Source organism: Symphalangus syndactylus, chromosome 10, assembly GCF_028878055.3.
Source record: "Symphalangus syndactylus isolate Jambi chromosome 10, NHGRI_mSymSyn1-v2.1_pri, whole genome shotgun sequence".
In the NCBI taxonomy this organism is placed as follows: Eukaryota; Metazoa; Chordata; class Mammalia; order Primates; family Hylobatidae; genus Symphalangus; species Symphalangus syndactylus.
Window position 1 is genome coordinate 78,426,528 of NC_072432.2, and position 18,985 is coordinate 78,445,512.

Consider the following 18,985-nt stretch of genomic DNA (forward strand, 5'->3'; position numbering starts at 1 on the left):
CTCTGTTTCAGTTATAGCAAAAAGACTTTCAAGTCCTCAGACGGTCCTACACGATTTATATTCTGTCCCTCCCTCAGTCAATTCATTCATTCCATCTCCTTCCATGGCTGCCAGCATTCTAGTCACAACAACTTCATTGCTGTTCCTCAAAATTTTCAGGTAAAATCCGATGTGTCATTTGCTCAAATATTCTGTCTGTAATAATTTTACTCAGAAAACTGCTTGGTTGAGTCTTCATCCTCCTTCATCTTTGTATAAATCTTATCCTCTCAGTGGGGTCTGTCCTAATCACTCTACTTGACACTGGAAACTAGCCTTCCCACTACCTTGAAATAACAATCACTCTTACCTTATTCTAATTCTTTTATTTTTTGCCAATAACATCTTTTGTCACCTTGTAACATAGTTGTAACTTTCTCTTCTACTCTGTTCTGTATTGTCTTTATTAGTCTAGCATCCCTGTCCCTGCCCTACTCAAATTCTGGATACCCTTTATATACTGCTGCTCTTACCCGAGTACCATTTTATGCATCTCTGGGCTTTAGGGCTTTCCTCAGGGAACCATTGAAGTCTGTCTTGTGTGGAAGCCTGAATGTAGGAGAAATTAGCACCCCAAAGCAGTTCTCAACTAATGACTCACACGAATTAGTCCATATATACCCGAGCTACACTTTTCAAGCCTGTGTTTTGCATTGTTTTTTCATAGTTTCCATACAAGATGAATTAGCAGTTTCTCACCATGATAACTGATTTATTAATTCATCATTGACTGGCTACTTTTTTTTTTTTTTAGGTGATATCTCACTCTGTCACCAGGCTGGAGTGCAGTGGCATAATCTCAGCTTACTGCAACCTCCGCCTCCCGGGTTGAAGTAATTCTTCTGCCTCAGCTTCCCAAGTAGCTGGTACTACAGGTGTACCCCACAATACCCAGCTAATTTTTGTATTTTTAGTATAGACTGGGTTTCACCATGTTGGCCAGGATAGTCTCGATCTCTTGACCTCGTGATCCACCCACGTCGGCCTCCTAAAGTGTTGGGATTACAGGTGTGAGCCACCGCGCCTGGCAGACTGGCTACCTTTATATCCCCAATTCAATTAACCACTACCGTGCTTTCCAAATGGTCCACTCCTAAGTACATTATTTGCAGTGAAATCCTTGATTCAGGATCTGTTTCTAAGGTAACCCAAACTGAGGTATCGAATAAAGTGTAAGTTTTATGAAGGTAGAGATCTTTTACTTTTAGAAATTACTTACTACTTTCAAATGATGTGCCTTAAATGGCTACAATAATGTCATGAACAGAGTAGAAGTGCAAATATCTGTGAAATGAATTAATAAACTTACTAAATACTTTTAAGAAACATTCTCTAGTAATGATACTCACAAATAGTGTCTCAGTTTTTATTCCTGTGTTTAGAATTCTGAGTTGCCCATTTCACAGGTATAAAAGTAAACTTACTGCTATTTATATTAAGAATTTCTTTAATAATTAGTATATTCTTATTTTTAAAGGTTTCTTGTGGTTATTTGCATTGATTTTGTGAATTTACTTGTTCTTTGCAATATTCCTTTTAGAGATATGATTTTTAAAAATAATTACATTTTACAAATGTTTTTCTTGTTTATATTTTTCAATGTATTTTATGTCTAGAAATTTTATATTTATGTAATCAGATCAATTAATGTTTGTAATTTTTCCTATAACTATACTCAAAATGTTAACCTATATCTTCTTCAAGTATTTAATTTTTTTTAAATTGATATTTATTTTTTATTTTCCCCACAATACATTTTTATTTGAGATGAGTCTTTATGCTTTGCTGTAGATAGCCAAGTGCCTCAGTACTATTTCTTCAACATATTGAACTGCATTTTGAAGGATAAATAGAGATTTTTTAGGATAAGAAAAGGGAAGAAATTTTTCAGCAAATAGAATCACATGGTGGAAGACAAAATTCCAAGTAAGAGAATGGTGCGATCTAGGACCTCTACTTTAGCATATCATTGGCAAAATGAATTGGGAGCTTTACACTTGGTTCTGGACACCATTTCTATTATACTTCTATGTCTTGTAAAGAAACAGATGGTGCCTGTAGGAGAGAGAGTTCTGCTCACTAAGCAGTCCACGTGCTCTTCTACATTTCATAGAATCCCTTATAATTATGTTAAGACCGTGTAATTAGCTCTGTACAACGGACTGGGAGTGGAAATAATATGGATCACGTCTGGGCAGATGCAGTAAAAAACTCATGCCTATTGCATCCCAGTATTCTCTTTCTGTGGAACAGTCAGAGGCCTTCTGGTTCAAATGTTAGCTAAAGAGGGCAGAACCTCTATCAGTCTGTGACTGTATAGGAAGGGTCCCCAGACAATCTGTGTGGAACATGTAATGAGAGTGAAAAATAAACTCTCTTATGTTTGATTTCTAAGGTATGGGAGATAACTTTCGGCAGCATAGCTTACCCAATCTTGACTAAAGCTGTATCTAAAATTAAAACCAAATTTATTATCCTTCACTCCAAATCTATTCTCCCATCACATTTTCTAATTTTTTTTTAATGGCAAACTGATTCCTAGCTTCATAAGAATGGTGTGAGAATTAAAAAATAACCAATATATTTCGGCTACTTAAAACTTAACAACCTCTCACTGTTTGATATCTTTTTTTTTATTGTTAGTTACCATAGTGCAAAGTCTCGGATTTGCTTTAGCTTAAGCTTTATTCTCATTTAATTAGTATGAATATATTTATTCTATTTCCAAAATTTAGCATTAAATCAAGTTCATTTCCATTTCTTTTCCTGCTACCTTACTTCAAGCTTGAGTTAGTCTATTGTAATAGTCTTACAGCTGATGTACCCTTCATTATAAGATTTGTTTTCCTATTATACAAGCAATCATATTACTCTTAAACTGTTGAATGCTTATCTATTGCATATTAGGGCTAAAATTTCATGTCAGTTTCCATGTGAACAAGCCAACTTAACAGTTAAGCTTGATCTTATACCATCCCCTTATGTATCTTTTTCTCTATCCCTACTGTATTATCATTGCAAAATACATCTCATATTTTACTACTTTTGTGCTTTATTGGGGTACTAGCTTTAGTAACTATGTCAAATATTTCAAATCCTAAGTTCTATCTCAAATGTCACCTCTTCCTCAAAGTAGTCCATGATTTTCCTTGTTAAAAGGCGCCTTTTTTCCCTCTGATCTTTTGGAATACATTGATCTTTTTGTATTACTCTATATATCTTATCACATCTATACAATGCTACATATTTAATATGAGAACTCAGTTTTGGTTTTTATCTTTACTTAATATTCTGAATCTGTTGGGTGAACAGTTTATGTTTCTTGAATATAGATGAATGAAGTTGGAAACTTTGAATGCCAAGTTCTGCGAAATCTGTTGCAGAACTTACCTGTTGTTTATTTATTTATTTGGGGCTTATTTTTAATTTGACTCACTGAATTGTGTCCAATGCATTTTATTACTTATTAAATAAAACATTCAAGTTATCTGCTTTTACCTTCCTACAAGGTGACATTCATGCCATTACTATCTAAACAGAAAATCAATTAGAGAGTTTAATTTCCTATGTAGAAAGGTTTAGATTTTTAAAAAAATACACCTCCAACAGTAACAGAGAGTAGAATAAATTAGAACAAAAATGATTAGGGACATTAAAGATAAATATGGCTACACTTTGAAAAGAAGAGGGAAGTATGGAAGATCCTTTAAAGCAGCTGCAATTAAAAATGTTAATAAGAATTCATGAAAGAACAAGAACTGTAAATGAGTCTTTTAAGAGGTAGAGAAATATGATAAATTGTGGTACTCTGGATAATCACAATTAGCAAAATGGAGAATAATTAAAGAAACCAAATGAGAGCACATATAGTGATAAATGAGCTTAGACTTATTAAAGAACTGTGCTATTAGCAGATTCTTTTTGCTGGTGAGGAAAAGAACATGGACAGAAAGAGAATTTCTCTGTAAAAATAAAAGATAGGTTTTCATACCTTATTACATTTAATGAAATGCTGGTCTAACAGTGACCCATTCACAGGGATTAGAATCTACAAATAGGCAAATGTCCCTGAACCTTCAGGGAGGCAGCCTCTGTCTCATGCCTGCCATTCAAGCAAGTACTTGGAAGATTTAGGTCACTATAAGACTAACCTTTTCCCGCCTGTGTTTTTCTTTACGAAGAGTGGCTATGAATTACCCAGCAGGAGAGGTGTGTGTCTGTGGCTATTAAAGATACTCAGCCTTGAATCACATATGGTTTGCAATACTTAAGGTTTACTGTGGCAACTCTCTTGAATATTCCTGAGGAAAGAGTGTTCAGTAATCCCTAACAATATTTCTACCATGGTACAAATTATTGGAGGCATTTCTAGATTTTTTAAAAAACTGTAAGAGAATTGATGATTGACCAGGAAACATGACCTAACCTCAAACCCTAGGATTTGTGTTGAGTGCCACATATAATGACCTCTGAAATAATGGAACTGTCAGGCCTTGTGCCTGGAGCTCTCTAGGACTGAGCTTATCAGTGTAATCTCTGCAGAAACGGGCGTACTGAGATGTCTTACTCAGTTCTTCCTGTTCAAATTAAGTTAGAGCCGTAGACTTAACTGCCTAGAAGTTGCATTTATGTGCCCACATAAGCAGGCCAGCACTTTACGACTGCCAGACCCTGCTTTTCCTAATGTCTATTGCTTTTAGTGGCTGCCTACCTGCTAGAGTCGCTTTGGTGTGGGAAAGATATACTGGTCAGAAAACATATATATAAGTTCCAAAGACACAACATCCATTATGTCTGTGCTATTCACAGATACTTAAATTGATTTCTGCTTATTGGCAAAATACAAAAATCTCTTTTCAGACTAAGCCAAGTTGCCATTTTATTAATCTTTTGAAGATAATATCCAAGGCCTGTTTAAATATCTGATACTATTTTCTTGCCTATTATGAATAGATACATCTACATACATTTGCACTTTGCTTTTTCAATGTGCATTGAGAGTTTGCCAAGAGGCAAACAATGTTTTATGCATTGGGTATAAAAAAGTGAATAAGATAGACAAGGGCCTGTCTAAAGTTACATATAAGGGGAAAGAGAGAAAAATAAACAAATAGATGAATACAAAATAACCAATACTATATGTTGAATACAAAACAGGATAAAGTGCTAGAGATTAATTGGATAGGAAACGTCTCTCTAAGGAGATAACATTGAAGCTGATTCTTGAATTTTGAGTTGTCAGCCCTTCAAAGATCTTAAGATAAGTCCCTAATATTTGAGTGACATTGATATATTTTAAGAACAAAAGATTAGCCTAACTAGAAGGTGCTGAGCAAGGGGTAGAGCATCAGTAGATGTGGTCAGAAGGTGGCAGGGGATAGATATTGAGGTTTATTGTATGTACATTTATTCTAAGTGTAATGTGAAGCTTTGGGTTGGTTTTAAGCAAAGGAACATTACAATTTGATTTATATTTTGAAAAGATCCCTCTGGTTGCTCTGGTGAGACTAGATTGGAAGAGGGCAAGAGGAAAGCAGAGAGATCAGATAGAAGTCACTTGTAATAAGCAAGATGAGAGATGATGGTTTGGGTGAGAACAGCAAAGATAAGAGGTTAAATTCATCAGAATTGCTGGAGAGTGGAGTGGGAGGAGAGCAAAAACAGTTCTGCTTTAGATATGTTAATTATGAGATGCCTATCAGAAACCCAAGTGGACATATCAAATGGACAGTTGGGGGTTTGAGTCTGCAATTCAAAGAAGACCCCAGGGCTGAATGTGTACATTTGGAAGTCAAAGGCATGTCAGTGTGTTTAAAGCTATGAGCTAATTGAGGTTGTCAAGGAAAAGATGGAGAAAAGAATGGGTCTTGGAGCATATCCATGAACAGTGAGAAATCTAGTGGAATGGAGAAGCTGGCAAAGGAGTTAGAGGAGTAACCAGTTAGGAAGGGGACCTAGAAAAGAGGTATTTTGAATGAATGGAGAAAAACTTAAAAACAAAATTCCAAGGAAGAATAAATTTCCAACAGTGTCAAATATTGCTAAATAGTCAAATGTTATAAAAACAGGGAAGTGATCCTAGGAACAATGGCAAGGGAAATGAGATAATGATTATAGGAGAACATGGGGTCCTGGGAGGGTTTATTTTATTCAAGAGTGTCTGCATGCCACTGGCAGTGCTTCCATAGAGATAAATTTCTGTTGCAGGAAGTCATTGCAGAGGTTTGTATAAATTTTGTAGGGTACATCTAATCTCAGGAATTTGTTGAAATTGATCATTTTGAGTTTGTACACTGCAAAATTGAGAACAAAACTTAGAATTGCCATCAGAGTATTAGTACTGTAAAAATGAACCTGAAAAGCTCAGCCAATGTGATTCACGTTCTACAATAATATGCATTATGAATGTGGCTGGCATAGATTAATTTATCGTTATACTATAGACTGGTAATTTTGAGGGAAGAAATTAGTTGTCATAGTTGTGATAATTTTATATTATTTAATTGGGAAGAGTAATATAGTCAGAACAGAATTTTGGGGTTGTTATGTAACTTAAAGGACATCTAATTCTATTGTCTCATTGGTGGAAATGTGGCTGTAAGTTGTTCAAAGGCATATAAGGCAGCTATAGCTGGTAGGGAAATCATGGAAATATTATCTTCATATGTCCTTTTTTAACCTGCTCCTCAGTAAATATGTGGGATAAATAAAGTACAGTTATTCACATCTTTAAGTCCTCTAAATCTCCATATATTTATTTGAAAAACATTCTTTTGATTAACTGTAAAGAATATTTTTTGTTACATATACACACACATACACATACACACATCAATAAGTGTTTCTGTAATGTATTTTCAGAAATATGTCTTTATGTTAATGAACATTGTGAAGTGGTAGAAATATTATTGTCCGTTGAAATAATATCTTTTTTCACCAATCCTGCTTAAGAGCAGCCATTTATTGAGCAGTGCCTCCATGCTACACATCCTGTATATATTACCTTGAAACTTGACAGTACTCAGCAAGGTAAGTATTATCTGGCAATTTTGCAAGTTGAGGAAATATAAATCTAGGAAGTTGAAGTACCTTTGCTATAGGCTCACTAATATTTTGGTGACTGAGTCTAGGTTTGAACTTACCTGAACTTTTTCCTCTTATAAAATACCATCTTTGTCAGTGACTGAATTTCCCATAGCAAAAGACTATGTGTTAGTATGTAAGTGCCCATATACTTGATTAAACTAAAAATAATTTTCATTTTGAGAAAAATTAAAATAATTTTCATCCTGAGAGATAATGATGTAAAGAAGGAAATGCATTTAAAATGTGTAGCATCTTAGAAGTGCCGTAACATTTATCTGTCAAAAAATGGTGAAATATGACAAACAGTCATGTCTGGATTTGTGTCTTTGCTCAACAACTTAATATGTGTAATCTTAAGCAAATTAACTCTTTGATCATCAGCAAAAATTTGTTATACTACTTTTATAACTACTTCAGAGTTTGTGGAGTTTAAATTACACATATTTTGACAGTTTATGGGGGCATATTGTGCTATTCTTTAAAACCCAAAGATAAGGTTATGTTGCAAGAATAAAATAATGAAAAATCCACATGTAAGTAAGATCAGATTTTTTTTTATCAGAGGAAACAAAAATGTATTAATAATTGACTGTGGGTTCAGCATATTGGGAGATTCAAATTCCAATCAAGTTGCAGACATTCTTCCTTGTAGCGTTTGTTTAAAATATAAAAAGTTGACAGAGCGAAATCATCCACAGAATTATTCGAATATTTAAACTAAGAATTTGGCCTCATTTTTTTCAAGATAGTCTATAAAAATGTACTTGAATATTCTATGTATTGAGAATATGCATATTTTTGAAAAGTAGAGATACATAAGCAGGCTATTTTATTTATTTTACCATGAATAAAATAAATAATTTTTTTTACTATTTCACATTGCTTTATTCTACAATTTTTTTTATTATACTTTAAGTTCTAGGATACTTGTGTAGAATGTGCAGGTTTGTTACGTAAGTATATATGTGCCATGATGGTTTGCTGCACCTATCAGCCCGTAATTTACATTAGGTATTTCTCCTAATGCTACCCCTCCCCTAGCCCCCTATCCCCTGACCAGCCCCAGTGTGTGATGTTCCCCACCCTGTGTCCATGTGTTCTCATTGTTAAACTCCCACTTATGAGTGACAATACGTGGTGTTTGGTTTTCTGTTCCTGTGTTAGTTTGCTGAGAATGATAGTTTCCAGCTTCATCCATGTCCCTGCAAAGAACATGAACTCATCCTTTTTTATGGCTGCATAGTAATCCATGGTGTATATGTGCCACATTTTCTTTATCCAGTCTGTTATTGATGGGCATTTGGGTTGGTTCCAATTCTTTGCTACTGTGAACAGTACTGCAATAAACATGTGTGCGTATGTCTTTATAGTAGAATGATTTATAATCCTTTGGGTATATACTCAGTAATGGGATTGCTGGGTCAAATGGTATTTCTGGTTCTAGATCCTTGAGGAATCACCACACTGTCTTCCACAATGGTTAAACTAATTTACACCCCCACAAACAGTGTAAAAGCATTCCTATTTCTCCACATCCTCTCCAGCATCTGTTGTTTCTTGACTTTTTAATGATCGCCATGCTAACTGGTGTGAGGTGGTATCTCATTGTGGTTTTGATTTGCATTTCTCTAATGACCAGTGATGATGAGCTTTTTTTCATATGTTTGTCAGCTGCATAAGTGTCTTCTTTTGAGAAGTGTCTGTTCATATCCTTTGCCCACTTTTTGATGGGTTTGTTTGTTTTTTTCTTGTAAATTTGTTTAAGATCCTTGTAGGTTCTGGATATTAGCCCTTTGTCAGATGGATAGATTGCAAACATTTTCTCCATTCTGTAGGTTGCCTGTTCACTCTGATGATAGTTTCTTTTGCTGTGCAAAAGCTCTTTAGTTTAATTAGATCCCATTTGTCACTTTTGGCTTTTGTTGCCATTGCTTTTGGTATTTTAGTCTCAAAGTCTTTGCAGGTACTTATGCCTGAATGGTGTTGCCTAGGTTTCCTTCTAGGGATTTTGTGGTTTTATGTTTTATGTTTAAGTCTTTAATCCATCTTGAGTTAATTTTTGTATAAGGTGCAATAAAGGGGTCCAGTTTCAGTTTTCTGCATATGGCTAGCCAGTTTACCCAACACCATTTACTAAATAGGGAATTCTTTCCCCATTGCTTGTTTTCATCAGGTTTGTCAAAGATCAGATAGTAGTAAATGTGTGGCATTATTTCTGAGGGCTCTGTTCTGTTTCATTGGTCTATGTATCTGTTTTGGTACCAGTACCAGTACTGTTTTGGTTACTGTAGCCCTATAGTATAGTTTGTAGTCGGGTAGTGTGATGTCTCCAGCTTTGTTGCTTTTGCTTAGGATTGCCTTGGCTATACAGGCTCTTTTTTGGGTTCCATATGAAATTTAAAGTAGTCTTTTTCTAATTCTGTGAAGAAAGTCAATGGAAACTTGATGGTGATAGCATTGAACCTATAAATTACTTTGGGCATTGTGATTATTTTTACGATATTCAGTCTTCCTATTTTTGAGCATGGAATGTTTTTCCATTTGTTTGTGTCCTCTCTTATTTCCTTGAGCAGTGGTTTGTAGTTCTCCTTGAAGAGGTCCTTCACATCCCTTGTAAGTTGTATTCCTAAGTATTTTAATCTCTTTGTAGCAATTGTGAATTGGAGTTCACTCATGATTTGTATCTCTGTTTGTCTAATATTGGTGTATAGGAATGCTTGTGATTTTTGCATATTGATTTTGTATCTTAAGACTTTGCTGAAGTTGCTTATCAGCTTAAGGAGATTTGAGGCTGAGACGATGGGGTTTTCCAAATATACAATCATGTTACCTGCAAACAGGGATAATTTGATTTCCTCTCTTCCTATTTTGTATCTTTCTCTTGCCTGATTGCCCTGGCCAGAACTTCCAATATTATGTTGAATAAGAGTGGTGAGAGAGGGCACCCTTGTCTTGTGCTGGTTTTCAAAGGGAATGCTTCCAGCTTTTGCCCATTCGGTATGATATTGGCTGTGGGTTTGTCATAAATAACCCTTATCATTTTGAGATATGTTCCATCAATACCTCGTTTATTGAGAGTTTTTAGCATGAAGAGGTGTTGGATTTTGTTAAAGGCCTTTTCTGCATCTGTTGAGATAATCATGTGGTTTTTGTGATTGGTTCTGTTTATGTGATGGATTACATTTATTGATTTGTGTATGTTGAACCAGCCTTGCATCCTAGGGATGAAGCTGACTTGATCCTGGTGGATAAGCTTCTTGATGTGCTGCTGGATTTGGGTTGCCAGCATTTTATTGAGGATTTTCGCATTTATGTTCATCAGGGATACTCACATGAAATTTTCTCTTTTTGTTGTGTTGCTGCCAGGTTTTGGTATCAGCACGATGCTTATGAGGCCAACAAGTAAGTTTTTCTTGGTCATTTTATTTCATTTTATTTCAAGTACAGTAATAAATATTGAGTAACTTCACATTACAAAGGTAGGTAATGCACTATGCAATTCTCTTTATTAACAGCTTAATGGGGTATAATTGACATACTGCAGACTATATATATTTAAAGTACACAATTTGATAAGTTTTGACATATATATACACTTATAAACAATCACTACAGTCAAGATAATAAACATATTCATCACCCCATAATCATTGATAAACCCTCTCTCCTTTCCTCCTTCTAACCCAAGCATTCATCTGCTTTCTGTTACTACCAGTGAGCTTGCATTCCTGTAATTTTACGTAAATAAAGTAATACAGAACTTACTAATTTTGTCTGTTTTGTTAAACTTATAATAATTATTTTGAGATTATCTATCTTGTGTGGATAGGTAGATCATTAATTTTTTTTTACAGTTCAATAGTATGCCTTGCACAGATTTACACCAGTTTTTGCTTATTTGCCCATTTATTTATATTTGTTTTGCTTCCAGTTTTTGTTTATTACAAATGAGACCATTATGAAGATTTTTGTACAAGTTTTTTTGTACTAATGTGCTTTCATTTTTCCTGATTACATGTTTAGGAGTGGAAATAGTAAAAAGTTAGGTAAGTATATTTAAGTTTTAACATACTTGCAAAATATTATCCAAGTGGTTGTAACATTTTACACTTCACAAACAAATAGAATTCCAGTTGTCTACATCCTCACCCATACTTGAAATGGTCAATATTTTTAATTTTAACTCTTCAAATAGTTTAGGGGCATCTCATTGTGGTTTTAATTTGCTTAATTTGCACTTCTCTAATATCTAATGGTGTTGGGCATCTTCTCATGAGATTATTTGTTATCCCTATGTCTTCTTTGATGAAATTCCTGTTCACATATATTGCTCACTTCTTAAGTTGGATTGTTAATTGTCTTATTGAGTTTGAAGAGTTATTTGTACATTCTGAGTAAAAGTCCTTTATCAAATATGCAGTTAACAAAGAATTTCTCGTAGTGGTGGCTTGTCTTTTCATTCTCTTAAAATTATCTTTAAAAGAGCGGTTCTTCAGTTTATGAAGTCCAATCTATATTTTTTTTTATAGCTCATGCTTTCAATGTTGTATATGGCTAAGGTAATTGCCTAACATAAGTTTACAAGAATTTACTCATATGTTTTCTTTGGAATTGTTTTCTAGAAATTGGATGGTTTTCTTTTTAATTGTAAAAATTCCAAACATACGCAAAAGAAGAGGATATGGTATAATGAAGTGCCACACATTCATTACCCCTTTCAACAGTTTATCAATTCATGGCTGATCTAATTCCATCTATGTTTCCCCCTACTTCTACATGCCCATCAAGTTATTAAGATGTTTTAAGCATTTTATTGAAGTATAACACATCTACAGAGAAGCATACAAATCATAAGTGTGTAGCTCCATAATTTTTCACAAAGTGAAACGTTTGTATATTCAGCATCCTAATCAAGAATTTAAATATTACCAGCACTGCAGAAGCCCCCTTACATTCCAAAAGGAATTCCTACCCTTATTTCCAATTCCATACATAAGTTTTGCCTGTGGTTAAACTTACACAATGGAATCATGCATTATGTCCACTCTCGTCTCAATTATTTTCTACCCCATATCTTTATAAATTTCTTTATAGTGTTTCATATAGTAAATAGTTTGTTGATCTGATTGCTGCTTAATATTTCATTGTTTCAATATACCACACTTTATGTATTCTGGTATTGGACATTTGGGTTGTTTTCAGTTTCTGACTTTTGCATATAGTACTGCTCTGAATAATCTTATATATAGTTTTTTTTTTTATCTTATACATGCATTTATGTTGCGTACATAGCTAAAGGTAGAATTTCTGGTGACTGAGTATATGTATGATCAGCTTTAATAGACACTGACAGTGTCTATTATAAGTGGTTGCACCAAGAATAATGAAAGAATATTGTATATATACATAGCATATAATATTCTGGATAATAGTTTGTTAATCCCTTAATTATCTTGTTAAAGTATTTCTGTCCCTGTAGTCACTTGAAAAATAGTTTGGTTCTATTATTAGCTGTCATTGGCACTTGTTATTCATGAGCAATTTCTGTGAATTTGCTCAAATCTTTGGTCCAACAATCAAATGTATGGAACTGCAATGCTGAGACTAGATCCTTAAATGAAGAAACTGACCAAAGGCCCTCTACATCCTTATGTTTCAACAGAGTGTTATTTGACCTCTTTAGAAATTATTTTTGTTTCATTTTATTGTAATAGTAAGAGTTTTTAAACAAAACAAAACATTATCTTAAAGCCTTGTACATAAGTGTACAATAAATGTGACTCTTTTTCTCTATTAATCTTTTTACAATTCCCTGTTTAGCCTTTTCATTATTGTTAACATGTATCCTTTTGTAAAAAACGTGCCTCTGTAGCCACATCTAGACAAAAAGTAGAACTCCATGGCCATGTAACCCTTCAAGTTTGAATGACAAATCAATACTATATTTCTATAAAACAAGTATATATTAGTATTTCCACGCCAAAGGACCTGACCTACGCTAACTTTCTGTAAGTTTGGGACCAATTCAATAGGAGTATAGTTCTGAGCAAAAACTTCCCATGTCAAGAAATACTGTTGAAAGCTTTGAAATAAGCTTATAATATCAAAACATAAGTCTATTGAAAATATGAATACCTAACTTTCACTATGGCAAAGAAATGTCATACTATAGTGTTTTAGTATAGTGACCAAAATTATTTGAATAGCACACATAAACTTATGCTAAATTAGTTATTATTTATGCTAAATTCTAAGACTATTACATTTTTGTGTGTTCTTGCCCTTCCAGATTTGATGTGTATTCCAGTTAACTGTCAGAAGGCCATATAACTATGTGAACATGGAATAGGCAAGTACACTATTCTATTCTTACGACTTTACTAATTATTGCCACTTGTGAATAAATATTTTCATATTGAGTAATGAAAGGCTAAAGTGATTACAGGTGATAAACCAATTAGCCAGCCCTGAAGTGATTGAGGAACACAAGATTAAAGCTGAAACAGATATGAAGCCTGATTACACTATTCTCTTCTTGAGCAGATAGATTGCATTTTTCAGCCTCCTTTACAGTTAGATGTGGTAATATCTACCAATGGCAATGTACTCGTTACTAAAATAGATGGAAGAAGGCATTGTTTCTGTCTTTTAAGAAGACCAAAGTCTAAGAATAGACAAATAAATAATCACAGTATAATGGGGAGAGCCCTTTAATAGTGCAAAAATGTAGATAAGCAAGAAACATTTCTTAGGAGGGGAAGGAGCATGGTCAAGAGAGTCAAGAGCTATAGAGAGGAGGTATGTTTGGAATGTTAACCTAGAACATGAAAGGAACTTTGCCTAGTAGACAAGGTAGTTTAGACACAGTGTTGAAGCACGGGCTACTTACAGGGCCATGGTTTAAGCAAACAGGACTGGGAACACAGAAGCAGGGGCTAATGGCTAGGGGTGCATCAAGTTGTGGCCTTTATACCATTCTATGAAGCTTAGATTATTCTAAAAGCAATCAGTACATACCAGTTTCTAAAGAAGTAGCAGAGTTAACTCTGTTTTGAGAATCATCACATTCATGGACAAAGAGAGAATGGAGACAGAGAACATGATTAGGAAGTTTTAAAGCAACGTTCTGGCAGTAACTGGTGGGATTATGGCATTAACAATGGAATAGAGAGAAGAAGAAGCTGCAAGAAATCTTAGAAGTACATGAAAAAGAATTTGGTAAGGGATTGAATATCTGGGTAAGAACTTGACAGAATTACTTCACGGTCTCTAGCTTGGGCAAATGGGCAGATACTGATAGTGTTCCCTGAGAAAGGGAAGTTGACAATAAGAACAATAACAGATAGAAATGGCAGTCACCATGTATTCTGTTAAGCCATTTATATATATTAACCTGTTGAAGCCTCACACCCACTTTGTGAAGTTAGTACTATTCTTTCTACCCTTCGTAATTGTAGTTACTGAGGTGTAAAGAAGTTAGAAAGTTGCTCAAGGTGGTAATAAGCTAGTAGATGGGGAGCCCCATGCACAGATTCTAGTCCGAGAACCAGGTTCTTGAGCGCCACACTGTAATGCCTCCCAAGAAAAGAAAAAAGATGGAAAATTCATTTGGGCGGTATAATGAATTGGAGATATCTGCAATCACTCCGCTGAGAATTTGTAAACGCTTTAAAAATAGCTGTGTGCGTTGTGAAAGGAGGGACTCAAGCACAACCGTAATAGTTGAAGCTGCAGAAGCCAAAAAAAAAAAAATTTTCACAAAAAGAGAATCTAGAAGGCATATTAGTGGATACGGCAAGAAACCATATCGGTATATATGATGTGTCAGCAACACCAAGAATAAAAAAATTTATTTAAGAATAAAAAAATAAAAAAAATTCAAAAAGAATTAAAAGGGCAGGGCCAGGTGTGGGGGCTCACACCTGGAATCCCAGCACTTTAGGATGTCAAGGAGGGCAGATCACCTGAGGTCAGGAGTTCGAGACCAGCCTGGGCAACATGTTGAAACCCCGTCTCTACTGAAAAATAAAAATAAAAAAATTAGGCAGGCGTGGTGATTGGCAACTGTAATCCCAGCTACTCAGAAGGCTGAGGCAGAAGAATCATTTGAACCCAGGAGGCGGAGGTTGCAGTGAGCCGAGATCATGCCACTGCACTTCAGCCTGGCGACAGAGTGAGACTCGGTCTCAAAAAAAAAAAAGAATTAAAAGGGCAGAATTTAGTGTCATAGGCAGCCAGGAAAGGAGAATTCATAAAGAGGGAAATAATAAAAATGCCAGATGTAGCTGAGACTTTAAGTAATACGAGACTAGAAAGAAATCAGTGGACACTTTATCAGATTAATTTTAATATATAAGAATCAAAGTCAGAGTGAAAAACAGTTGAAAATTTAGTTGGAGGGAACTGAGAAATGGAGTCAACAAAAATCATTTGAAACTTTGAAGAGATAGAAGTCTCCAGAGAAGGAATTTTCAGGATAAACACAACTTGAGCCTGTTTTTAAATCATGCTTTCATAATTCCAAAAAACTATCAATCTCTCAATGTCCTAAATATCTCCAGAAGTTTGATACCAGTCTATAACATCAATTGCTTATAATATCTACTTTGTCCTACAACCCTCAGTGATAGTTCCTCCAAATATTTTACTTAACTCTCTCCCCCTGGAGTTTTATTCTTATACTATTTGAGAAAATAACTGGCTATTATCTCTAATAATTTACCATGTCTGGGAAAATCACTGATTTTTATTAATTTAAATTAACTTCTAGAGCTAAGAAAATACTAACTAGAAAGAGTTTAAACTTAGCGCTCCATTATAAGATTTTTAATTTAAAAACAGAGACACCAAGGGATTACAACAACTTAAAACAATAGGAAAAGCAAATAAATAGAAATTTAGCCTTAATTGATTAAAGCAAATTCTTAAATGATCAGAGGTTTATTACTTTGTATAAAGATTATCAGAAATAATTAGTACATTGGCAACCAAATTAATAAAACTCTCCTTCTCTTAAATTGTTAAGTTTTAACTCTTTGTTTTAATATGTGATTACACTGGTCATCTACAATTACATGAACATGAAAGCCTCAGGGGTTTTATGCAAAGGAAAACCTGTATAAGAGATATCCTTGGAAGTTGACTTTTGGCTTATATTTCAGTCTGAGGCAGTGGGCAAGAAAAGAAATGGTACTCACAAAATTGCCAATCTCATTTTTTTTCAGTGTTAATTCATATATATGTATATATATATTCATCTATGTATGCACACATATATACATATATAAATGTAATATATAGATTTCTCTCTATATAAATATAGATTATCATCTCTCTATATATCCTTTCTCCATATATATACATATATATGCATGTATATAGAGAGGTGACAATTAGGCTATAGAAATAAAAATGAATATACCTGTGTTCAAGAAAACCATACCGTCAAGATGAAGACTAACAGGTTAAAAAAAAGACAAATTTAATATACACTGTGGCACATGGTATAATGGAAGAAATGATAGTGATAAACCAGCTCTGGAATACATAGACTACCTAATAGAACTACTGTATTCTCAATGAACAAATTGAAAAGGGAAAAATAACTTCCATATTTAATTATACTGGAATCTAAGGAATCTAAAATAAGGTGATGAGAGTTGACGGGGGAGGATCCCTGAGACACAAACACAAGAGGGATACTGGCCAATTTTATTTCCAAGCAAGAGAGTCCCAGGGTCTTAGTATGACATTTGTGTGGCTTCACTAGCTATTGAGCTGCATCTGAGTCTGAACATCTGAAGCTTCAGAAACAGTAAGGAGAAATTTCCTGGGAAAAAGGTAAAGAAATTAAGAGATATTTGCAAGAATTTAGGAGACAGACGATGAAAGCTAGGGCACGTGGTGGAAATTTACACGAAGAGGAACACCTGAAATTAAAAATATATATCCGGCCATTGGGTTACGGATCAAATAGGTTTGTTGTGGAAGAGAGAGATGCCCAGGAACTTCAAAATTCCTGTCTTGGGTAATATTAGAAGGAAAGGAGAGGTGAGTTTGGAGGAGATACACTGAGTTGGAGGTTCCTGTGGAAAACCTGAATGCTGATCTGAGGTAGGTAGTTGACATTAAAAAGTGACTTACACAATTGCTGATGGAGCCATGCCATCCACCAAAATCAAATAACCTAGACCTTAATTTATGAAAGTAAACAGATTAGGAAAAATAGCTGTAAAAAAGGAAAAACAACTCGAGACAGACTTCCATTGAAACAAAATAAGAAAACATATTAAAAAGAGTCATAGTTTTTATTCTTAGTGTTATTTTACTTATGCATTGCATATGAGGAAAGTAATCAAATTTCAGAAAATATGGTAAAGGTTACCTTAAAATATATATAAAAACATGTCGTGAATTTAAAAACAACATAACAGAATAATAAAATAAATACTTCTAAAAAGTGAAGAAATTAAACAGAGGAAGAAATAGTGGAATCCCACTCAAAGAAAAACAAAAGAGAAATACATTTTGAAAGAAAATAAAGGATGGAATTTAGAGCACGGTGATTTGTTATTTACATATTTTTCAGGAAGAAAGCATAAATCAAAGAATGAACAGGAAGACCACCAATAATCAAACAAATAGAAACAAACAAAAAGATCATTTGCTGTTCAGTTGTTGAGTAGAATTAACAAGAAACATAACTATACTAGATATTTACAAAGGCATCTCTTTATTTTCAGATGAAATAGGAATTTTGAATAAACTAAGAAAAAATTCCTCTTAAAGCCCCATGCAATGAATAAACAAATAATCAAGAAACATATATTAAAAAGTCTGAAAGCCAGACTGGCTTTAGATATTTGATATGGCAATAAAACTTTAGAAGACATGGAATAGTATTTATAGAGTTTTGAGTGCCTTAATTTCTATATGCACAAAAACTATCTTCCCTTTGTGAAGTTGGTTTTATAAAAAGATACGGTTGATCTTCACTTATTGATACCATATTTATAAATTTTCCTACTTGCTAAAATTTTTTGTAATCCCAAAATCGATACTCATGGTGCTTAAACAGTCATTCGTGGACTTTTGCACATGCAACTCAAAAGAAAATCTGAACAGCCCCGTGTAAACATTCCCAACCAAAGTCGAGCACGGCAACATTCTGTTTTTTTTGTTTCAGTTCTCTTACTGTAAAAACGTGTTCTTTATTGACCATTTAGTGCCACATTTTCCCCCCCACTTTTATACTTTGTGTTGGTGATTTTGTTGTTTGAAATTATTCCCAAGTACAGTTCTGAATTCGTGTCTATTGTTTCTAAGTTCAAGAAGGTTGTGATACGCCTTACAGAAAAATTGTGTTAGATAAGCTCCTTTCAGGTATGAGCATTAATTATAAAATGTGATATCATTTACATAGATTTAAAAAATAGCCAAAATAACATAGTATTATTGAGAGATAAATATGTATAAATTAAAATTATGACAGAATGCATCCAGTGATAAATATGAAATTCAGGAGAGTACATACTTTTGGGAAGAGAAGAGAAAATTCAGCAGAAATATGTAAAGACTTTCAATTCTATAATTATTATTATTATTATTATTTTATTTTTATTTATTTATTTTTTGAGACAATATCTCCTCCGTCGCCCAGGCTGGAGTGCAGTGGCACGATCTTGGCTCACCGCAACCTCCCCCTCCTGGGTTCAAGCGCTTCTCCTGCCTCAGACTCCCAAGTAGCTGGGAATAAGGCATGCACGACCATTCCTGGCAAATTTTTGCATTTTTTAGTAGAGATGGTATTTCACCATGTTGACCAGGCTGGTCTCAAACTTCTGACCTCATGTGAGACGCC